The 8,516-nt window shown below is 30.2% G+C and overlaps 1 protein-coding gene across 1 annotated transcript in view; it reads left to right on the plus strand.

The window, feature by feature from the left end:
* Nucleotides 1–8,516, plus strand: part of LOC100164525 (myosin 6) — a 28,577-nt gene that overhangs the window by 10,471 nt on the left and 9,590 nt on the right. The window lies entirely within an intron of this gene.

Below are 8,516 nucleotides of genomic sequence, written 5' to 3' on the forward strand. Positions count from 1 at the left end.
TCCGCGCGCGCCATCGATTCATTCAAAAAGATTGTCGAAAATCAGCCAATAGGCCCCCTGTCAGATTTTCCCGGGCACAGTGCCCGATTTATCAGTTCGTTAGCTTGTATATCAGTCAAGCGGATAACGACACCAAGGCTCGACAATAGACACTAAACTCGTTAAGCGTGGTGTGAGGCGCGTTTATGTGCAAGGTCACCAGCGTTTCTATTGATTCCTGGTCATTCATAATGACCGTATTCGGTTTTTAATTTTTGCGAGCCAACTACATCGCAGTAGTTTACACTTTTTGAAATAATGAGTGTTGTTTGATAAAAGAATCATCCGGTATATTTACATGTTGAATTGTTTTCGATTCGTTTCGTTAATTTATTTTGATACGGCTCTATAAAATTTAGATACGATGGCCTTGTACAGGCTATAACAAATAAATATTTGGGTAAAATGAACTCTAAAAACAGTAAAAACGATTGTCAACAAATTGTACTGTATTTTTTTTCTAAAAAGTATCAATATGTAGGTAGTAGGTAACGGTATACATATCAGCCTAAAATAATGTATGTACCTATTGTACTTACGTGTTATAATAAAAATCACTAGTATTTCAAATTTGTTAATTTAACCATAATATTAAAGGTTTAAGTGTTTACAGACGTATGTATAATTACCTATCTAATTATAAGTAGGTACAATGATAGCCGATAGGTTAGCACAGGGCTCTCCAATCTTTTTTTACGGCGGGCCAAATCTGAGATACGCTTTGGCATCACGGGCCAACATTTTTAGAGAATTAGAGTGGTTATGAAATCATAACCGACAAGATTATCTTGAATATTATCAGAACAGACAAGATTTATTTAGAAAAATGAATGTTTGTTTATATGCTTTTAGATTCTGAACGGAGCGATGAATGTATTGGTTTTACAATGATGTGTTATTATTTGTGTGTGTGTATATCTACAAGATAAGACATAAGTAGTCGAAATAATGCTTCGATTTTCAACTTCAGTATTTTGTTCAATAGAAAAGTGAATATTGTTGGTACATTGGGTCAAAATTTAAAATTCCCAGCAATTTTCAAAAGCGCCGTGAAAAACAAAAGAAAAATTGAGGAAAAACTGGACATTTTACGCAAAATTGATTTTTTACTTAGCAGTTGGAAATGTTCAATCTGAATAGTTGTTGTAGCTTAACAGTAATTCAACTTACCAGCTACTGTATTAATGATAACTAATAACTAATAACAATATAAATACAATAAAAAATATCCGTATACTGACAAATTTGTCCGTCTCCGCTCAGAATCGTTTTTCGTATAGATACAAATATACTATGATAGGTACTAATATATTATTATGTCATTGAATTCAAATTTAATATCATCCATTATACAGTGACCCACTCGCAACCTACTGTACAGCAGAGTGACATCCACTTACCCGCTTTTTTTTTAATAGTATATATAAAATATAATTTGAATTTTTTTTGAGAATGTCAAAATACCTAGCCAATTCGTAAATCTGGTTTTTAGAAAACTTATGGTTTAAAAACATTTATTTAGCAAAATATCAAAAATAGTATTTTTATCAAAAAAAAAAAAAAAACTGTTGATAATGTCTAAGTTCTCTTATTAACTGTGTCCAATTATTACTGAGAGTGGTTATACACTTCAATTTTAAATTATACAATTATTAAAATAATTTTATACAGTTAATAAGACTGTACATTTTACAATATATTCACATACCTATACATATTAATTAAATACTAATGTCTAATATTATAATTTATAACTGTACAATTGTCTAAATTACACTAAATAGACAATACATTTTAAAATACATACACAAGAGGGGGAGGGGGATGAACAGTGTCTGGTGGGATCGATATGTAGATATTAGTAACAGTACCTTATAACCGGGCGAAATTAATAACCGGTGGAATCGATATACGGCCCTAACATCAAAACCGATCTAAATAGGTCGTCTTCGAAGAATGGCACGCGATGACGCTATAAAGCATAACAAGCTGTCAAACACAAAACTAATAGTATACTGTCTTGAGAGTTGAGTTCTTAGAGTATATTACCTATATAATAGGTATTACATTTGTCGGATTTAATTTGTTTATAGGATTATGTTACTTTTTTATATGCAAAAATTATAAATAGAAAGTAGGTAGAGACCAAGGGAGCTCATAGATAATAGTCATAATATTATTATATCTATATACAGTGGTTCATTTTACGTTTTACGTACTTAACGCTTTTGCTTTGTACTCAATACGGTTTTTGTGATTTTTAAAATTTAAAGTAATGTTTTTGCTTTTTATGTAAATTATTTTACATAAGTACTTATATAAATTATAATATTTTACAGCAGAATTAAGATAATTATTGCCTTGATGATAAATGAATAATGATAATTCTCGTTTGAACCATTTAACTTTTATCTGTTTCTAAATGTACAATATTTCCTTGTCCTTGTATAATTTACTTTATCCACCGAGTTGTTATTGATATTTCATTCTGTTTAAGGGAAAAGATTAACATTCGTCGTCGTTGGTGGAATTAAATAGTTCATCGAACTTAAATCCATATTTTAAATAACTAATACCATTCATAGGTCAATATTCAATACTGATCACTATTGGCAGTTAGTAGTTTTCACTTAACTATAATATATATTAACCATGTATGTGGTTTCTCGTATCCTACTTAAGAGCGCGCCGACATACATTACATGTTTTCGAGAACAAACGTACACAAACGTCTTATAACATAGGTACACATCTGCGTTCGGCAAAACCAATTTTTAATTTTTAGCTTAAGATATTAGGGTAATGTTATTTGATCAAATTTATAAGTAAGGCTATTATTTAGTTCATCTTTGAGGGTTAAGAAAAAGGCAAGCTTTCATTAATATTTAAATTTAAAAGTGAGTTGCCGAGTTATGAGCATTTTAAAATTGTAATATTTTACATAAGAATAGGTATAGGTAGCTCTAACTTATAACTTAATTTAAAACTAAAAGATCATTAAAAGTCGATGAGATGCACTAGACAATTAATTCTATGAAGTTTGATAATATGTCGATTTTCACATTAATATTTAAATGGTATGACAACTCAACAGTGATTCCGTTGAATAACAATTTGAGATGCTACAGGTACGTTTTCAAGAAGTATACCTACGCTGGACCAAGTTTAAATTCAATCACGTAAATTTTAATCTATTGATATAAAATGTAGAGTAGTTTGATTTTAGAGTACCTATATGTATATTGTTGTAAAAGTAAAGTACACTGAGTTACAACTTACAGCCTACAACTACCCATACGATATTAAGATCCATCATTTATGTATGAATAGTTTACTATAATAACCTGCAGTCATCCTGAAAAGGAAAATCGTGATCGTATTTCATATAAAAACTTATACAACAAAAACGATAGTTACCTGTAGAACGTGAGCTACGCATTATTATATAAATTATAAAATATACTATGCTCTGTATAACGGTGTAGATCGTTGACAATACCTACCACGTATTGACGTATTGTGTACGTATTTGTACCTACGTCCTACCTATCAAAGGATGAATTGATGAAACGTTAAAACCGTGAAGGACACTGCAATAACATCTCGTACTTCGTAGGTTCTATACGTCTATAATTTTTTTGATTTTTTTACCGTTAACCTAACGGCCAAACAGTAATACCTACTGGAAATAAAAATAAAAGTATCGTAAATCTACTGTAAATTATAATTTATTATAAGCGTTTGAAGTTAGAATTTTAAATTTTGACAAAATTGGATATTCACACGTAAAATAATGATTTCTCATAAAACCATATTTTAGTTTTTTGTTTGTAATTCAAAAAGTATTAATCGTAGAAACTTGAAACATTCCACAATCCGCACTGTTACTTAAATATTAAGATTAATTTTAAGTTTTTTAGGTAGGCGTTTTAAATTTTCAAATTGTCTTAGCTTTCTAACTGCTGATAAACATTTTAAGGCTTGGTCAAAAAGATTGAAAATTGAATACAAGTACCTACCCCCACATAAGTATTGTTCTTTTAAAAATTTAAAAATATAATTTATATTATAAGTACTATTTTATTTTTTTTATAAGTTTAAATTTTGACAAAATTACGAACATTTAAAAAATATTTTTTCGTTAAAAATTAGCCATGTAGACACCTCCCATATATTAAATTACATTTCACGTGAGAAGTCAATTCATGACAATATTGTTATATTATTATTAGTATACCTATTGCTGCTTGCTGGAACACAAGGTTTTTATTTATCATGGTACTCGGTCAAGTCGCCATCATGTCACACAACAATACATAGATATATCTACCGTGTAGTTGACAACTGTAACGAAACGCCCTAACGCTTTTATGCATATACGATATAATAATATAATATAATGTGCTTAATAAACTTATAGTTATATACATAAGTACATAACTACATAAGAACTAAGAAGTACCTAAGACCTTCTATACATACTATTACGTCAAATATTACAATATAAATAAATGTTTAATAATGTATTATGTATAGTTAGTATAATAAAACGCATGCAGAAATAATACATATATACAATAGTAATACCACGTTAACCAGTATAATATTACAATATACTACACAATGGAAAAATAACCATAGTCTTTTAAAGTGACATGCTTCCATCTATAGGTTTCCCGCACACATTAAGATTCTACATAATGCTTTCCGAGCTCTTCGTCGGACAGACATTTTAGCTTCAATTGTATAAAATACCAATCTCGGCTTCTCCATCGGGAAGTAATTATATGGTAAAATTTAAACTACCTATGTTTTTGGTCCCAATTTTTTTGAAATAAAACTTCCGTGTCCGTGTGTTTTACTGTGTATTCTACTGCGTATTCCTACTGCTGCATGTATAATAAATTGTCTATACTGAGTACCAGACTGACCGTCTTTACTCAGAATCGTTTTTCATATCCAATAAATGATAATACATCATTAAATTCAAATCTAATATCATCCATTATACAGTGACCCACTTATAACCTACTGTACACCAGAGCGATATCCACTAGCCCACCTTTTTTATCATTAACAGCATGTCATCATTATTATTAAATATAAAACTATTGGACGTTTCACTTTCCTAAAAACAAATATTTAACACTTTAACCATTGAAGTAAAATAAAAATCTCCTTCAAACCACTCGGAATCTAAAATAACAATAGGTAGTTGCTAGTTAAAGTGTATACATTAAATTTTAGGTACCTACCTACATATCTTATTAGATATTAATACATTAATATCTAATAATAGCACACGTATTATAATATAATTATGCAATACATGATATTCACTGTATACTGACGGCTCAGCGGGGAGAACTTATGGGAAAATCTACCTCTTCTGCAGTCGTCAAGAATTTGTTTAGTTAAACGTACCTATCTACCGAAATATATTATCAAAATACAGGCGTAAATCATGTCAAGCAGTTATGCAACACACAAAATTCTACAACTAGCACCACGAATCGCATAATAGTACGCGCCTATTATAATATTATGTACTGTCTTAATAATAACAATTCATAATATTATATTATTAGGTATAACCACAGACTTTTATACTACATGTGTACTTAGTAACTAGTAAAATAATACTTGAATTATTATTCTAATTATTATGTAGGAGGGCCTGACCGACAGGCGATAACCGTGATTAATTGTAACGTGGTTTTCAGTATACTGCGATCGCGGTAGTCAGTTATAATATTTTCGCATACTCGGATACTCCCCTTGTAACCAATAAGGCAATAACCGACGACATATTGTCAAAGTGATTATAATAAAAGTTTAAAATAAATACAGTAATTTCTGTTCATTATAATTTAAGGTGCCTACAACAAGTGTGTCTTTAATAAGGCGCATTATTTAGGCAATATGCAATTTTGTTGCCGCCACCGATGTAATTTGTGTTAGTCATCAATGGTGATTAGTTTGAGTGTGATTGTATGCGGGTACCAGGGTTATCTACGCAACGCACTGCATGAGTGCCGAGTGCACAATATGTTAACGACACCGCCGACCAAAAATTAAATGCGTGATTTTTGCTCAAGACACGCTTTACGGGAAAAACTCTCATAGTCTCATGCATCGTAGACAGGTCTCATTTGATTTAATTTTTTTTCGTTGGAAAGGGGATAATTTTCTGCAGGCCGAATTGTACTTAGATTTTTAATTTCGTTGCTTAAAACAAATGTAGTAAAAATAACAAAATGTTGTGAAAATTGGTCATATTAAAAATCTATTATATGGTTTAGAAATAGAATTTTGAAAATCTAAGTCCAACGCGCCTTGTATGAAATATTAAAAAAAAGTTATCAAAATCAGATCACTCTACGAGGCGTGAGAGTTTTTCCTGTAAGGCATGTTTTTGAGCAAAAAAAAAAGTCACGTGCAGGTCCCTTAATATTTGTTTTGATTCTATAAGCCTCAGCAAAATTCATTATATACTGGATGATTCATCATGCATGCTCACTCTCTTTCTTCTCTTCAATAATTAAGTTATTCAAAATCTAATTTTTAGATTTTTTGTATTACCACAAGACATTTCTTAAAAAGTACAAAAAAAATTCAAGAATTCGAAAAAATATAATATATAAGTAGATATATTTATAAATTCCAAAAATCAGACTTTAAATAAATTCATTATTGAAGGAGAAAATGGGGTTAAGCATGCTTGCTGAATCATGCTGTATATAAATCTGTTAGTTGTTAGTTGTTACCCCTGACTTCCTTATTCTAAGAGTAATATTATGTGTCTGAAATTACCATGTCACGTGCAGGCCCCTTAAGTACTATTTTGTTTTTATTTATTTTTGTGCAATATGTACTATTTCATACATTTAAAAAATATATTAATAATGTATTACTTGTAAAACTAATATCTGAATTCTCCCCTTCTCATCTCAAGCTTGCACAAGGAAAGAGATAATCAGCCCAGTTCATATTATCATTTAAATTAATTTGTATATATTTGCCCTACCTAAGTTGAATTGAATAAATATAATATATTATAAGATTATTATAATATGAATAAATTATAGAGGCTGAGACATTGAGCGGAGAGCTTAATGCTGTTTATCGTTTGCATTGATTTATCATTGAATTCAAATTTAACACATTAATTAAATGGGTTTCATACTAAATGACGTAGGAACTTACTAAAACTATTATCTATAAGCACAGCAGAAAGATTTCCCCGACTTGTTTTTGTGTTACAGATTTTTTAGATAATCAAAATTAAAAAATGTGAGATCTAATGAAGTCACATTTTAATTATTTTTCAAGAAAAGAAATTTTTAGAACGGAACGGTAGGTTAGGTGAATGATTGCCCACTAACGTTACATTTTATAATGGAATAACTAATAAGTTAGCACCCGGCCAGTGGTTGATACGAGGGGAGGGCGAAGGGGCATTCGCCCCCCACCCCTTGGGCTGCCTTTTTAACGTTATTTTTTATTTAAATATTAGAATGAATTTCGGTGATTTCTGGATCCGCTACTGCACCCGACTAGTTTTTGAGTTGCGAATACAGTAACAGCATGATATAAGTAATTATTACTATTAATAGATTACTTCTATCATGGGCAACAGTAATACAGACTACAGTAAACAATACTTTATGCAATATAACAGTCTATATTATTCAATTGGTAACTAAGATACTAAGTAATATTTTTAACTAAAAGCTGGCATCGACAATCATGGCATTATACACAAATTCATAATTTTATTATTAAACCCATAAACCATAAACGGTTGAATTATTTGAATTTACATAATAATATAATATAATATAGTATATGCCAGTGGCGAATGCTGACTCCGATGTATAGGTATACTCATTTTATCATAATGTATTATAGTTCTATTTAATTTATATATAAGACTTTAATTTAATTAATATTAATTAAATTACTTTAATTTTAACTATATTACAAAATGCGTTGACGAAGCGCAACCGACTGAGCATGCCTTAGGTGGTTAGTACCGCGGCTAAAGGTCTCGAAATAACTGGTATTGCACAGCGATAATAAGCGTCGTATAGCTTGCGCACACAGCTATCGCATGCTGTCAGTAAATGTTACGATATAGATAAATATACCAGAAATAGATGACATTTTTGTCATACATTATCATTTAAATACGTAATATTATATTATTGATGCTGAGCATGCCTGGAGAATTCGCCATTGGTATATACTATATACCAGAGCATATTTTAAGTAATTTTCACTGGGTGGCACGTCAGTAAAATTGTCTACCAGACTACCAGAGAAGCATTGAAGGGAAATAAACTATTCTACCTCAATAATTTGAATATAGGTTTATTAACTGAACTCTACTGAGAAAATATATATATCTACAATCTACAAGTTTTATATAGTTTTATTTACTGAACTCTACTGAGACGCGGCAGAATAAACAATAT

The sequence above is a fragment of the Acyrthosiphon pisum genome, chromosome A2, assembly GCF_005508785.2.
Source record: "Acyrthosiphon pisum isolate AL4f chromosome A2, pea_aphid_22Mar2018_4r6ur, whole genome shotgun sequence".
NCBI classification, from domain to species: domain Eukaryota; kingdom Metazoa; phylum Arthropoda; class Insecta; order Hemiptera; family Aphididae; genus Acyrthosiphon; species Acyrthosiphon pisum.